The sequence below is a fragment of the Cherax quadricarinatus genome, chromosome 13 (genome assembly GCF_038502225.1).
Source record: "Cherax quadricarinatus isolate ZL_2023a chromosome 13, ASM3850222v1, whole genome shotgun sequence".
NCBI lineage: Eukaryota > Metazoa > Arthropoda > Malacostraca > Decapoda > Parastacidae > Cherax > Cherax quadricarinatus.
The window spans coordinates 34,221,015-34,238,216 of record NC_091304.1 but is presented as its reverse complement, the minus strand read 5'-3'; the positions used below and the strand labels follow the sequence as shown (position 1 = coordinate 34,238,216).

Genomic DNA, 17,202 nt, shown 5'->3' with positions numbered 1-17,202 from the left:
GAGTCTTGTGCTATTTTTAATTTGTATTTTTATATTATTAGTTTATACCTAGTTGTACTTTAGTTCATTCCAGCACAACACATAGACAACACCAACTTCATTATGTGTATTAGTGACTATACTCCACATGACCAAAATGCTATAGCTATATACTTGTCCAAACTTCCCACCACTACAGATATCAGTACTAAAACTCAACACACAACTCAGGATATAAATAACCATAATTTAAACCTAGAAGATAATTGATCACGTTGACCCTGATCTAAACCTACATAATCTGACACACAATCAAAACCTATTGGAAAGTAACTGCCTTTACTACATAGCATCACAAGCCAGCACTATCCTAAACAATGATAAAAGTCTATCAGTACTTAACTACAACATCAGGTCCTTAAGCAAACACTATGATGACCTCCTGGCACTCCTTGAATCACTAAAGACACCCTTCTCCTGCATTATTCTTACCGAGACCTGGCTAAAACAGGACACAATAGATATCTACCCTCTACCAGGATACACAGCAATCCACAACTGCAGACCATACCAAGTTGGGGGTGGTATTGCAATCTATTACTCTAACCAATTATCTTGTATCAACACCAATTGCTTTAGTGATGAATATGGAGAATACATTTTTGCTAATTTTACTGTAAAAACCTTAAGATGCCTATAACAATCGGTGCCATTTACCGGATACCCCACACTAACATCCCGAACTTCAGTGAGAAATTAAAGGCACTAATAACAAACAGACAAATGAATAAGCACCACCTTCTCTTAGCTGGAGACTTCAACATCAACCTTGGCCTACTAGATGATCAGCCTGTAACTGATTTCATCAACAATATGAACAACACACTTCTCATACCAACAATAACTAAACCAACCAGGCTCACTGAAACAAGTGCAACCATAATAGACCACATATGGACCAATATACTAGCCCCCCTTAAATCAGGGATAATCACAGATAGCACTACAGACCACTACCCTACCTTCCTCTTGACAAACATTAGTAAACCACCACTTGAATACAACAAAGTTTCATTTAGACTCCATGATGAGGCCTCAATAAGGAAGTTCACAGCTGACCTAGAGACTGTTGACTGGCCTACAGAATTCTCCAAGGCCAATGGTATTGACGACTGGACAGACATTTTTCTTAACAAACTACTTAGACTATACAGCAAACATTGTCCTATAAAAATGAAACAGATCACAAACAAACGGCTTGGTTGCCCATGGCTAACCAGCACCATTCTGAAATCCATTGATAAGAAACACCAATATGAAAAGCAATATAGACAGGGCTTAATACACAAAGATATTCTTAAACACTATTCATCAGTCCTCACCAAAGTAATAAAGAAAGCCAAACAACTATACTACTCCAGTAGATTCACTGACACAAGAGGAGATATAAAAAAAAGACCTGGAAAACACTCTCTCAGATTCTAGGGACCCACAAACTGAAAAAAAACAAGAATATTGTCCTAACTAAACCTAATGAAACACCACTGCAACCCACCGACACAGCTAACAAGATAAACAACTTCTTCTCAACCATAGGTTCTAATCTCGCCAATAAAATCCCACGTACCAATGCCCATGCCGGGGACTACCTAGATGGGAATTTCCCAAATTCCTTCTATCTTGCTCCAACTGAGCCCACGGAAGTCACCGAGATTATAAAGTCACTTAAAAATAACTCAGGGAATCTGTCTCATGTCCCACCATTATTGTACAAGAGAGTGGCCCATGTCCTCTCGCATACTATCACATTGCTTTTTAACAAGTCACTAGAAGCTAGCACCTTCCCGAAACTACTCAAGACGGCAAGGGTTACACCAATACATAAAGGTGGTGACCCTACAGATTTAAACAACTATAGGCCAATATCAAACTTACCATTGCTATCCAAAATCTTTGAGAAACTCGTGCACAGGAGACTATATTCATTTATAATGTCACAAAACATACTCAACCCCTGCCAATTTGGATTCAGGAAAAATAAAAGCACTAATGATGCAATTATCAAAATGCTAGATCTGCTTTACACAGCATTGGAAAATAAGGAATATCCACTAAGAATTTTTATTGACCTAAGAAAAGCTTTTGACACAGTAGACCACAGCATCCTACTCCACAAACTTGACCATTATGGTATAAGAGGCCATGCGCTTGCATATTTCAAATCTTACATTACTAATAGGTATCAGTATGTCACCATTAAAGACACAGCATCAACAACACAGCCACTTGATACTGGAGTTCCGCAGGGAAGTGTCCTTGGTCCCCTGCTCTTCCTCATATACATCAATGATCTTCCAAACGTATCTCGACACCTGAACCCCATTCTCTTTGCTGACGACATGACTTATGTCATCTCTCACCCTAATCTTGCAACCCTCAACACCATTGTTAATGAGGAGCTGATCAAAATATCGACTTGGATGACAGCCAATAAACTTACGCTTAACGCTGACAAAACCTACTACATTATGTTTGGTAGCAGAGCAGGAGATGCGCAAATTAACATTAAGATCGACAACACTCTAATTACCAGGCATAATGAGGGCAAATTCCTAGGCCTATACCTCGACAACAACCTGAACTTCAGCACCCATATCCAGGGCCGGATTACCGCATAGGCAAACTAGGCATTTGCCTAGGGCCCCGCGCATTTGGGGTCCCCGTGGTCCAAGGGGTTCAGGGGCTCATCCAAGACTGCACACATGGTGCAAGTGCAAAGGGGTCCCTACCTAAAAAGTTCAAGTGCTTGGAGAGTAAAACTGATTTTTAAAAATTAATCAAAACAAAAATAAATAATGAAATAAAATAAAATAAAAATAAATAAACCTAACCATAGATGGCAACACTCAACACGCCTTTGTTTACATCAGAACAGCTGTTTTCCCGCTAATGGGTGAGTATGGGAGATTCCTCTCCAATTTTCTGTAGTTTACATGATTTGATAGTGTTATGCATGATGCAATGATAGTAATGGTCAGTGATTTATAAAGGGAATGATAGTGCTGTAGCGGTTATGCTGAATATAATAGGTACATGATGTCACTACTTTAATAGCCTAATCTAGTAATACTATGCTGTCTTGAGTTTATTCTCTTTAAAATGCATGATTTAACAAGATAGTTGTAATGGCTGTTGGTAAATGGTTTTGGTTGTCTTGATGTACTTTCCCTATTAAATTTAATCTAAATAGCCAGAATGTATTTAATTAGACCTTAAACAGGCTCACACCGACCCCCCCCCCCAAGCTGGAAGGGGTCGCTTCGCTTAACCGTAACTCAAAGGGGCCCCGCCAATCTGAATAGCCTAGGGCCCGGAGACTTCTTAATCCGGCCCTGCCCATATCCAACACATAACCAAAAAAGTATCCAAAACGGTTGGGATCCTCTCCAAGATACGATACTACGTGCTGCAAACTGCCCTTCTCACACTATACCATTCACTTATATATCCATACCTCACCTATGCTATCTGTGCTTGGGGTTCAACTGCAGCAACACACCTAAAGCCAATAATAACCCAACAAAAAGCCGCAGTAAGAATAATCACCAAATCCCATCCCTGGCAACACCCCCCCCCCACTCTTCATAGATCTAAACTTACTCCCTGTTCAGTACATCCACACTTACTACTGTGCAATCTACATCTACAGGACCTTAAATTCCAATATTACCCTTGACCTAAAATGCTTTCTTGATAGTTGTGACAGAACCCACAGGCACAACACCAGACACAAACATCTCTATGACATTCCCCGTGTCCGACTAAACCTTTACAAAAATTCAATGTATGTCAAAGGCCCTAAAATCTGGAACACCCTACCTGAAAATTCCAAAACTGCAGACACATTCATCACCTTCAAAACTACCATCAGAAAACATCTTATCTCCCTGATACACCCTGTCAACTAATAATACGAATACCACCTGGTGATTCACACTTACACTCACTCACCCATTTGACCATAAACAGAAATATCAATCTCAATCTCAAAATAATGAATCTTAACTAGTCATAAGTTGGCCTGTGATACTCCAATACTGAAACTACGTATAGTGCCAAAACAAAAGCATTCACATTGCTATACTCACAACTAGTATTTAGTCACTTAGCCATAATACCAACTTATCTCATAATTTTGTAACATTTTAAACCTAAGATTTAATATAAGTCTGCCCGAAATGCCTAGCCATGCTAGGCGTTCTAGTGGTACACTCTTTAATTATTATTTTACTACATGTAAACCACACAATAACCAAATTCTGTAAACTCAGCATTGTAATACTTATAGAGAATAAAGTTTGAATTTGAATTGTCTCAGAGATTCTTGTAGGTTTCGTTACAGAGGGTAGCAACAAGCTGTTGTTTATAGTATTTGTGAAATCAGCTACTGGAGGGTCAGTTGTTTGGATATGGGTGTGAAGCGTGGGTGATGAATGTTGCAGCGAGGAGAAGGCTGGAGGCAGTGGAGATGTCATGTCTGAGGGCAATGTGTGGTGTGAATATAATGCAGAGAATTCGTAGTTTGGAAGTTAGGAGGAGGTGCGGGATTACCAAAACTGTTGTCCAGAGGGCTGAGGAAGGGTTGTTGAGGTGGTTCGGACATGTAGAGAGAATGGAGCGAAACAGAATGACTTCAAGAGTGTATCAGTCTGTAGTGGAAGGAAGGCGGGGTAGGGGTCGGCCTAGGAACGGTTGGAGGGAGGGGGTAAAGGAGGTTTTGTGTGCGAGGGGCTTGGACTTCCAGCAGGCATGCGTGAGCGTGTTTGATAGGAGTGAATGGAGACAAATGGTTTTTAATACTTGACGTGCTGTTGGAGTGTGAGCAAAGTAACATTTATGAAGGGGTTCAGGGAAACCGGCAGGCCGGACTTGAGTCCTGGAGATGGGAAGTACAGTGCCTGCACTCTGAAGGAGGGGTGTTAATGTTGCAGTTTAAAAACTGTAGTGTAAAGCACCCTTCTGGCAAGACAGTGATGGAGTGAATGATGGTGAAAGTTTTTCTTTTTCGGGCCACCCTGCCTTGGTGGGAATCGGCCAGTGTGATAAAAAAAAAAAAAATACTGTACTTGTCGACAAAAATCATAACTATTTCGCTAGAACTCCATTTTTTCTATCGAATGAGTACAAGAAACCACCCACTTACCGATTTCAACTATCCAATACAGTGGTCAGAATTTAGCAATTTTGCCAATTTCACACAAATTTCAAAATATGCCAAATTCTGAATAGGGTCCAGAATAAACAAGAAAGACATTCCTGGCACTAAAATAACATTTCTTCTGTTCATTAGTCATGTCCCCATGCCCCTCTTACATTCTTTTGCTTTCCACTTTGAATTTTTATTCTCACAAAAAAATAGAAGATTTACTGCTATGCAGACTACTGCATTGGTGTAGAAATGGTATAAATATTATCAGCACACTTGTGAAAGAATATTAGACTCACCAGTTGACGTGTATTGGACGAATAGCATGATTTGTTTACTTTTGAACTTTGGTAAAAATCGAACATTTCTGCTACTTTGAGCGCAATTTCAAGGTAGTTTTCTTTGTAAAACCAGTCAAAATTATCTCAATTTCTGTAATGTCTTCCATTCTACAAAATGAGACCAGGAAAACTAGAATACAACAATAAATACCATACAAAAATACAGTGCAAAGTCACTGTCTTAATCCAAAAACACAGTCAAAGTGTTTTTTTCTCATTACGCACTGCGTGCTGTAGAATTTTTTTTTTTTACCGTGCACACTGACCACATAGACCCATTCTTTCACATGTAGGCCGACCAGCTTTCTCTCACTAGATTTGAGGGCGCTAGAATTTAGGCGTACTAGTACGTCAAAAACCCTGGTGCATAAGCCGTACTAGTACGGCCGAAACCCTGAAAGGGTTAAACTGTCCAAGCAGATCTACATTCACATGTGTAGTGCTCCAAAAGTAGATCTACGTTATTTTTTACATATTTTCAAACATAGCAAAAAAAAAAAAAAAAAAAAAAAAAAAAAGTAGATCAAAGTTTTTCACACGTTTTCAAATGTAAAAAAAAAAAAAAAAAAAAAAAAAAAAAAAAAAAAAAAAAAAAAGTCTACTTTTTTTACATACTTTCAAATGTTGAAAAAACGTAGATCTATGTTTGGACAGTTTAAGGGTTAATAAATGTATGAAAGAAGGTAAGGTACCCAATAATTAGCAGAGAGCGTGTATAGTTCTTTTATATAAAGGGAAGGGGGACAAGAGAGATTGTAAAAATTATAGGGGAATAAGCTTACTGAGTATACCAGGTAAAGTGTATGGTAGGATTATTATTGAAAAAATTAGAAGTAAGACAGAAAGTAGGACTGCAGATGAACAAGGAGGCTTTAGAATGGGTAGGGGATGTGTAGATCACATGTTTAAATTGAAGCATATATGTGAACAGTATTTAGATAAAGGTAGGCAAGTTTTCACTGCATTTATGGATTTAGAAAAGGTATATGATAGAGTGGATAGGGGAGCTATGTTGCAGCTGTTGTAAGTGTATGGAATAGGTAGTAAATTGCTAAATACTGTAGAGATTTTATAATAGTGAGGCTCAGGTTAGGGTGTGTGGAAGAGAGGGAGATTACTTCTCAGTAAAAGGAGGTCCTAGATTGGGATGTGCAATGTCACCATGGTTGTTTAACATATTTATACACCTATGCAACATATGGGAATCTTTATTAAGGAAACTTTTTGCCACACAGTGGCTTCATCAGTCCAATAAAAAGCAGAAATGGGTAAGGAGAGAAGGAGTTTGAGGTAATCAGTCCCTCAGCCTGGAATTGATGTGTTCAGTCTATCACTCTTGTAGAAAGTACAGCATATAGCCAGAGAAGTGGCTCATATGCTGTTGTCAGGCGAATCGAAGCAGGTGGCGGCGGGATCACAGTGGAACCAACCACTAGTGTAAGCAGGTCTTCGTCCAAAGGTTGGACAAGTGTTGAAGAATTCCTTGTACAAAGATCCCACGATGTTGCAGTGTCCAACAGATGTGAAAAATGGTTTTGAAAACCGACGAGTTGAAGAATGAGACACTTATGGGAACCTTTATTAAGGAAACGTCTTGCCACACAGTGGCTTCATCAGTCCAATAAAAAACAGAAATAGGTAAGGAGAGGAGTAGTTTGAGGTAATCAGTCTCTCAGCCTGGAATCGATGTGTTCAGTCTATCAATGATGGTTTGAAAACTTATTGGTTTTCTAAACCATTTATCACATCTGTCAGACACAGCAACATCATGGGATCCTGATACAAGGAATTCTTCAACACTTGTCCAACCTTTAGACGGAGACCTACTTACACTAGTGGATGGTTTCACTGTGATCCCACCTCCTCCTGCTTCGACTCGCCTGACTACGGTATATAAGCCACTTGTCCAGCCATATGCTGCACTTTCTACAAGAGTGATGGGCTGAACATATCGATTACAGGCTGGGGGGCTGATTACCTCAAACTCCTTCTCTCCTTACCCATTTTTGCTTTGTACTGGACTGATGAAGCCACTGTGTGATGAAACGTTTTTCCTTAATAATTTTTTTTTTATTATCACACTGGCCGATTCCCACCAAGGCAGGGTGGCCCAAAAAAGAAAAACTTTCACCATCATTCACTCCATCACTGTCTTGCCAGAAGGGTGCTTTACACTCCAGTTTTTAAACTGCAACATTAACACCCCTCCTTCAGAGTGCAGGCACTGTACGTCCCATCTCCAGGACTTAAGTCCGGCCTGCCGGTTTCCCTGAACCCCTTCATAAATGTTACTTTGCTCACACTCCAACAGCACGTCAAGTATTAAAAACCATTTGTCTCCATTCACTCCTATCAAACACGCTCACGCATGCCTGCTGGAAGTCCAAGCCCCTCGCACACAAAACCTCCTTTACCCCCTCCCTCCAACCTTTCCTAGGCCGACCCCTACCCCGCCTTCCTTCCACTAATAATAAATCTTTCCTTAATAAAGATTCCCATAAGCGTCTCATTCTTCAACTTGTCGTTGTTCAAAACCATTTATCACGACATATTTATAGGTGGGATTGTAAAAGAAGTAAATGCTAGGGTGTTGGGGAGAGGGGTAGGATTAAATACAAGATGGGAGTTGACACAATTACTTTTTGCTGATGTTACTGTGCTTTTGGGAGATTCTAAAGAAAAGTTGCAAAGGTTAGTGGATGAGTTTGGGTGTGTGTGTAAAGGTATAAAGTTAAAAGTGAGCATAGATAAGAGTAAGCTGATGAGGGTATCAAATGATTTAGATAAAGAAAAATTGGATATCACATTGGAGGGAGGGAGTACAGAAGAAGTGAATGTTTTCAGATATTTGGGAGCGACTTATGAAAGATGAAGTTAACCATAGAATTGATGAAGGAAAGAAGGTGAGTGGCATGTTGAGGTATCTGTGAAGACAAAAAAGTTATACATGTAGGCAAAGAAGGGAATGTACAAGAGTATAGTGGCACCAACACTCTTATTTGGGTGTAAAGCATGGGTTGTAAATGCTGCAGTGAGGAGGCAGCTGGAGGCAATGGAGATGTCGTGTCTAAGGGCAATGTGGGGTGTAACTATTATGCAGAGAATTCGTAGCGTGGAAATTAGAGGGAGGTGTGGAGTTACTAAAAGTATTAGTCAAAGGGCTGAAGAGGGGTTGTTGAGGTGGTTTGATCATTTATAGAGAATGGAACACAGTAGAATGACTTGGAGAGCGTATAAATCTTTAGGGGATGGAAGGCGGGGTTGGGGTCATCCTCAAAAAGGTTGGAAGGAGGGGGTAAAGGAGGTTTCGTGGGCGAGGGGCTTGGACTTCTGGCAAGCGTGCATGAGCGTGTTAGATAGGAGTGAATAGAGACGAATGGTTTTTGGGACCCGACGAGCTGTTGGACTTTGAGCAGGGTAATATTTTGTGAAGGGATTCAGGGAAACCAGTTAGCTGGACTCAAGTCCTGGTAATGGGAAGTACAATGCCTGCACTTTAAAGGAGGGGTTTGGGATATTGGCAGTTTGGAGGGATTGCACTTTAAAGAAGGGGTTTGGGATACTGGCAGTTTAGAGGGACTGCACTTCAAAACCCTCTGAGGGTCCTAGCCATAGATCTACATCATGAGCTCAGCTCACTCAGGTAAGCTGTGAGTGGTAAATTTGAGCCTAGATATGTGAGACTGCATCTATGTGGTAAGTGTGCACCATATAAAACAAATCCTGCAGCATGCAGTGCATAACAAGGAAAAAATGCGAGTTTTTTGGATTAAAACACCGATTTTGTAGTGTATTTTCATATGGTTTTTAAGGTTATATTTGCAGTTTCTTGGTTTCATTTGATAGAATGGAAGATATATTACAGAAATAGAGATGATTTTGATTGGTCTTAATACTGAAAATAGCTTAAAATTGAGCTCAAAGTAGCGGAAATGTTCAATTTTTGCCGATGTTCAAGAGTAAACAGATGACATTACGCGTCCAACACACGTCAACTGACTGGTCTAATATATGTTCACGAATGTGCTGACATTATTTATACACTTATTACAATATTGCATAACGGTAAATCTTCTATTTTTTGGTATGAATAAAAACTCTTTTTGTAAACAAATCAAAATGGAATTCATCTGTAAAGCCTGGAAATGTAACTGATAAATAGAGGAAATATTATTTTAGTGCCAGGAATGCCTGTACTGTTTATTCTGAACCCTATTTTGAAATTGGAATATTCTGAGCTTTGTGTGAAATTGGCCAAATTATCAATTTCTGATCACTTTATTGAGTAGTTGAAATAGTTGATTGGGCAGTTTTTTATGCTCAATTGATAAAATAGAAGTAATACTAGTGAAATAGCTATGAATTTGGTCAACTGGAATAATGTAATTGGCCTAAAATAGGAGTCAAATGGGTAAAATCACCGATGCGTAAATATCAGCGACACAGCAAAATTCACGATAGTGTAATTTCGTCAATTTTTCATCAAATTTTGTGCTTTTTATTTTAATGCCTTCAGAAAAAGATTCTCTACCATTTCACAAGAAAAAACAACAAACTTTTTCTTTTTTTAAATTCTTGAACCCTCAAATGATTAACCCCTTCAGGGTCCAAGGCCAAAATCTGAAGTGGTGCTCCAGTGTCCAAGAAATTTTGAAAAAAAAAAAAAAAAAAAAAAAAAAAAAAAAATATTAGAGAATTAAAGAGTATATTTTTGTGAAGGTAATAAGACAAAAAAAAAAATCTGATCAGTACTTACCGAGATAGTGCCGAGAAGTTGACCCCAAATGACATGGTGGCGGCAACATCGACGATTTCCACATACGCGCATTACTTTATTTAACGTTTTTTGTAGTTTTTTCTTTTCTTTTCTAATTTTTTTCTTTTCCTACTAACATTTGGGGCCTGAGAGACCTATAATGTATATATATAAACTCACTGTATTGAACACAATAACCGCACTAAAGTTATTATCATATTATTGTTTACCACTGTTGTTTATTACAATAAACATGCACAAATCTTGTATAATACTAATGTTCTATCATATATTTACATATTTACAATCACTGGACATGGTTTTAGAACTGCTGGAGCTTGTGGAACTCCTTGAAACAAGGCACCATGCACAGAGGCACCTTACATTCCTCACACATAAACCGAGTGTCTTTGCGTCTTTGTTGACGTCGTTTTGTTTGTGCACAGACGATGCATCTCTTCTGAGCAAATTTCTTCTGAGTTGAAGGAAGCTGTATTATGAAATGATCACCTTCCCTCCTCAAACGCTTGGTTATATCCTGAGGAGTTCGAGGACCTTGTTGTATAGCAGGTGTTGTTACCTGGTATTTCATTATGAGTTGTCTGACAACAGACAAACAAAATTCACCATACGGTGGTCTGTTGCCAGTCTTCATTTGGTACATATTATATGCATTGAGCATTGAAATATCCATGAGATGGAAGAAAAGTTTCATGTACCACTTGTAACTTTTACGAACACAATCAACAAAGCCAATCTGCATGTCACATTTGTCAACCAAGCGCATGTTTTGTGTATAATCAATCACTGTCACTGGTTTTCGAATACGTTCATTAGTCACTCGATCAACTTTGCCACTGTCTTGCATTTCATTACGGTGAATGGTTGTCAACAATGTGACATCTCGTTTGTCATGCCACCGTAATGCCATGATGTCACTGGCAGTAAACACCTGCACGTCATCACGAGCACCTGCGTTGAGCCTGGGCATATGTTTACGATTAGAACGCACTGTGCCACACACATCTGTCTTGTTCACTTGCAAGAAATCACTGAGTAATGGGCTTGTGTACCAGTTATCGGTATATAATGTATGCCCCTTACCAAGATAAGGTGCCATCATGCTTCTCACTACGTCACCTGAGATACCCAATAACATCTTGGTATCTTTCAATGTTTTATTTCCCGTGTATACAACAATATCCAATACCAGGCCACTGTCAGAGTCACAGAGTACAAACAGTTTTATACCAAAGCGTTTCCTCTTGCTCGGTATATACTGCTTGAATGACAGCCTACCTTTGAACAAAATCAAAGACTCGTCAATTACAAGATTCTTGAATGGATAAAAGCACATGCTGAACTTTTGTTTGAGATACATAAAAACATTTCTAATCTTGTATAACCTGTCACTTCTGTCAGGCCTGGTTTTGTCAGAGAAGTGCAACATGCGTAACAGTAAGATAAACCTGTTCACTGGGATGATTTCACTGAAGACCGGGGTAGAAATTAGCCGATCTGTGGACCAGTATGCTTTTATATTATGCTTATAGACATGAGGCATAAGCATTATTGTTGCAAAAAGCAAATACATTTCTGCAACAGTCGTCTCTTTCCACCGGTGTAGTCTTGACTGTGGTGATATGATCGTATTTGCCATGGTGTACTCAAAATACTTGTTACTTTTCCTGACAATAGTTTCCATCAATGGGTGGTCAAAGAATAGTTCAAAGAATTCCAGTTCATTTGCAGTGTTTCCAAGGGGACAAGTTGGTAGAATTCCACTTTGAGAGTCATCAAAGTGGTGGAGCTTGGGAACAAAATTGGGATTTTGCTGCCAATCCCAGATACGGTTTGCTGGTGGATACTGGACATCATAGACTGGTTGTGCGAGTAGTTGTGGTTGTGGTGGGCTGATACTCCACTTTGTCCTTGAACTGCGGAGTCAGCAGCGTGGGTCCCAGCCTGGGCTGGTGAGTCATGCATGGCCGTGGCACTACCATCACCACTACCACCATCTACTGATGCCTGTGGTCTATCCATGCCAAGTGTAGCCACATCAACCTCACTATCTGTCTATACCTGGTGTAGGGCCACGGGATGTACTCCGGGATGTACTCCGTCCCCTAGGCACAGCATAGGGTACACTACCCGAGCGCATGCGGCGGTGTACATACCGACGCTTCACTGGTGAATATGTTTCCTCACTATCACTACTCGAATGATCGTCAAGAGCAATAAAATCACAATCCACGTCACTATCATCATCATTACTGAAGTCAGAGGCCTGGCCACGCGAAAATAATTGTTTTCTCTTGCATTGAGGTACAACTGACCGTGACTGACGAGTGCCCACACCAGAGGTAGAAGGTTGAGGAGTAAGAGCTGCCTTGCGACAAGGCATGGTGAACAAGGGTAACTGAGCTGGTGTTCCCACAATGCTATGTGGGCGCCTAAATTTTTTGTTTATGGGATACACCCACCACGCAGACCCGTTCTCTCACTTGTAGGCCTATGAGCATTTTCACGTTAAATTTAACGGCGCTAGTATTTTGGTGTAGATCTACGGTTTGGACACTCAACGTGAAGCCGTAGATCTACGGGACGGACCCTGAAAGGGTTAAAGGAGGGGTTTGGGATATTGGCAGTTTGGAGGGACATCTAAACTGTCATATTTGAGTATCTCTGCAAAGACAGTGATTATGTATGAGTGATGGTGAAAGTGTTGAATGATAATGAAAGTTTTTTCTTTCTTTTTGGGACACCCTGCCTTGGTGGGAAACAGCCGACATTAAAAAAAAAAAAAAAAAATCACTTCCATACTCCCTCCAATGTGATATCCAATTTTTCATTACCTAACACGTTTGATAACCTCATTACCTACTTTTATCTATGTTCACTTTTAACCCTTTCAGGGTCGAGAGGCCCTCTCCTAAACTTGTTCTCAGGGTCGAAAATTTTTCTGAAAAAAAAAAAATTGTTTTTTCTTATGAAAAGATAGAGAATCTTCTCCTGATCATAATGACAGCAAAAGTATGAATTCATATTTGATAGAAAACTTACAGAATTACGCTCTCGCAAAGTTAGCGGTCTCGATGATGTTTACACATCGGCGATTTCGCACACTTTGAGCCCTATTTTTGGCCAATTCCAGTTTACTAGTTGACAAAAACCTTAACTATTTCGCTAGAACTCCATTTTTTATATCGAATGAGTACAAGAAACCACCCATTTACCAATTTCAACTATCCAATAAAGTGGTCAGAAATTAGTAATTTTGCCAATTTCACACAAATTTCAAAAGATGCCAATTTCCAAATAGGGTCCAGAATAAACAAGACAGACATTCCTGGCACTAAAATAACATTTCCTCTCTTCATTAGTCACATCCCCAGGACCCTCTTACATTTCTTTTGCTTTCCACTAAATTTTTATTCTCACAGTGGGCTCTGGTGGCCTGGTGGTTAACGCTCTCGCTTCACACGGTGAGGGCCTGGGTTCGATTCCCAGCCAGAGTAGAAACATTGGACGTGTTTCTTTCCACCTGTTGTCTATGTTCCCCATCAGTAAAATGGGTACCTGGGTGTTAGTCGACTGGTGTGGGTCGCATCCTGGGACACTGACCTAAGGAGGCCTGGTCACAGACTGGGCCGCGGGGGCGTTGACCCCCGGAACTCTCTCCAGGTAAACTCCAGGTAAACAAAAAATAGAAGATTTACTGTTACGCAGACTACTGCATTAGTGTAGAAATGGTATAAATAATATCAGCGCACTTGTGAAAGAATATAAGACTCACCAGTTGATGTGTATTGGACGCGTGGCATGATTTGTTTACTTTTGAACTTTGGCAAAAATCGAACATTTCTGCTTCTTTGAGCTCAATTTCAAGGTACTTTTCATTGTGAAACCAATCAAAATCGTCTCAATTTCTGTAATATGTCTTCCATTCTATAAAATGAGACCAGGAAAATTAGAATACAGCCATAAGTACCATACAAAAATACAGTGCAAATGGGTACCTGGGTGTTAGTCGACTGGTGTGGGTCGCATCCTGGGACACTGACCTAAGGAGGCCTGGTCACAGACTGGGCCGCGGGGGCGTTGACCCCCGGAACTCTCTCCAGGTAAACTCCAGGTAAACAAAAAATAGAAGATTTACTGTTACGCAGACTACTGCATTAGTGTAGAAATGGTATAAATAATATCAGCGCACTTGTGAAAGAATATAAGACTCACCAGTTGATGTGTATTGGACGCGTGGCATGATTTGTTTACTTTTGAACTTTGGCAAAAATCGAACATTTCTGCTTCTTTGAGCTCAATTTCAAGGTACTTTTCATTGTGAAACCAATCAAAATCGTCTCAATTTCTGTAATATGTCTTCCATTCTATAAAATGAGACCAGGAAAATTAGAATACAGCCATAAGTACCATACAAAAATACAGTGCAAAATTGCTGTTTTAACCCTTAAATGGTCCAAACGTATATATACGTTCACTCGCGCAGCGCCCCAAATTTTCTGAGAGAAAAAAAAATTTTTTAATAGGAAAAAAGAGCATTTGGTACCCAGGCATCCCCAAATTTTTTCATATAGCACACACTGAGTGTGCACACTCATTCTCTCATGTCTAGGCGACTCAGGCATATCATGCCAATGTTGAATGAATGACAAAGGAAACATATATATACATTTGGGGCGCTACGCAAGAGAACGTGTATATACATTTGGATCGTTTAAGGGCTAAACCCAAAACACGGTCAAAGTTTCTTTTTTCCTCATTACGCACTGTGTGCTGCAGGATTTTTTTATACTGCGCACACTGACCACATAGACCCATTCTTTCATATGTAGGCCTATCAGCTTTCTCTTGCTGGATTTGAAGGCGCTAGAATTTACGCGCACTAGTACATCAATAACCCTGGCGCATAAGCCGCACTAGTACGTTGGAAACCCTGTAAGGGTTAACTTTCTTCCTTTACATACCAAGGCCTGTTTGTCTACAAAGTTTGTGTTCATTGCCTTCTACATCAATCACTTTCCTCTATACCAGAAGAATGCTGACCTAACACAGTTTATGTTACCAGTGCAAGACAAGCCTGACTACACTAGCATGCTGCCTAGGAGACTTGCCCCTGTTGGATGAGTGGGGAACTAATCCTCAATGGCTTCAGTGTGAGAATGGTGATAGCCCTTCTTAATTTAGGAAGCAAAACAGGGTAAAAGTGGTACAAAAGTCAAAACTGGTGATTCAGGATTAAAACTGATATGGTATAGTGGTTAATCTGAATCAATGTAGAGAAATAAAGTCAATTTAAAGTAGAACATCCTGTTGATGACTTTTTATATATCAGGTCACAAACTTTATTCTAAAGAAATTTAGCAAGCCTTAGCAAAAATCTCTCAACAGTTTTTTATTTACATAGATGACAACAAGGAACACACACATTATCCTTCAATGGGAGAACTCCAATTTTAAAGTTGTACTCCTCGGCTTCAAGCTTTGTGAACGATTAGCATATACAGTGGACCCTCGGTTATCGGCCGTTCCGGATATCACCCAATTTGGTTTTCACTCACTTTTTTGGCCGAAATTCTATTCCGGTTATTGGCCGTTATTTCAGAGATCGGCTGTATTGGACGCATCCACCCATGCTATGTGGTGTTCATGAGTCAGTCTGGCAGTGTCTCTGGGAGAGTGAGGAAGCCTTTACTCATTCATCCAAACATTTTGCTATAATCCATTGTTTTTTGTGGTTACTGATTGAGTGTAGCAGGCAGGCAGGGAGTGTAACATGGAGGGAGGAGGGAGTGTAACAGGGATGCAGGGAGTGTAGCATAGAGGGAAGGAGTGTAGTAGGGAAGCAGGGTGTAGCAGGGAGTGTAGGAGGAAGGCAGGGAGAGTAGCAAGCATGCAGGGAGTGTAGCAGGTATGCAGGGAGTGTAGCAGGGAGGCAGGGAGTGTAGCAGGCAGGAAGTGCAGCTTGGAGGGAGTGAGTGTAGCAGGCAGGCAGGGAGTGTACTAGGGAGGCAGGGTGTAGCAGGGAGTGTAGGAGGAAGGCAGGGAATGTAGGAGGAAGGCAGGGAGTGTAGCAGGCATGCAGGGAGTGCAGCATGGAGGGAGGGAGTGTAGCAGGGAGTGTAGCAGGCAGGCAGGGAGTGCAGCAGGCAGGGAAGGAAGTAACCCCAGAGAGGGCTGTGATACCTGAAGTCCTTATGGAGGGGGATTTCCCTTCCAAACAATAATCAGTCCTCCCTCTCTCCTCCCTGTCTTCCATAAGCCAACAAGAGTTTTCAACAAATGTATGTAATAGTGATTTAAATGTTCATTTATTTATTTAGTTCTCATTGTTTTGTGTAAGTAAAACTATAATTCTTCTTCTTTCAACACACCGGCTGTATCCCACCGAGGCGGGGTGGCCCAAAAGGAAAAACAAAAGTTTCTCCTTTCAAATTTAGTAATATATACAGGAGAAGGGGTTACTAGCCCCTTGCTCCCAGCATTTTAGTCGCCTCTTACAACACGCATGGCTTACGGAGGAAGAATTCTGTTCCACTTCCCTATGGAGATAAGAGGAAATAAACAAGAACAAGAACTAGAAAGAAAATAGAAGAAAACCCAGAGGGGTATGTATATATACGCTTGTACACGTATGTGTAGTGTGACCTAAGTGTAAGTAGAAGTAGCAAGACGTACCTGAAACCTTGCATGTTCATGAGACAGAAAAAAGGACACCAGCAATCCTACCATCATGTAAAACAATTACAGGCTTTCGTTTTACACTCACTTGGCAGGACGGTAGTACCTCCCTGGGCGGTTGCTGTCTACCAACCTACCTACAAAACTATAATTAATCTTTTAAAAATGTATTTGTTTGTTAATATTTTTGGGTGTCTGTAACGGATTAATTTTATTTACAT

At 40.3% G+C, this 17,202-nt stretch overlaps 1 protein-coding gene across 1 annotated transcript in view; it reads right to left on the bottom strand.

Moving 5' to 3' along the window:
* The window catches only part of lost (methenyltetrahydrofolate synthase domain-containing protein lost), a 111,575-nt gene that overhangs the window by 21,746 nt on the left and 72,627 nt on the right, over positions 1 to 17,202 (bottom strand). The window lies entirely within an intron of this gene.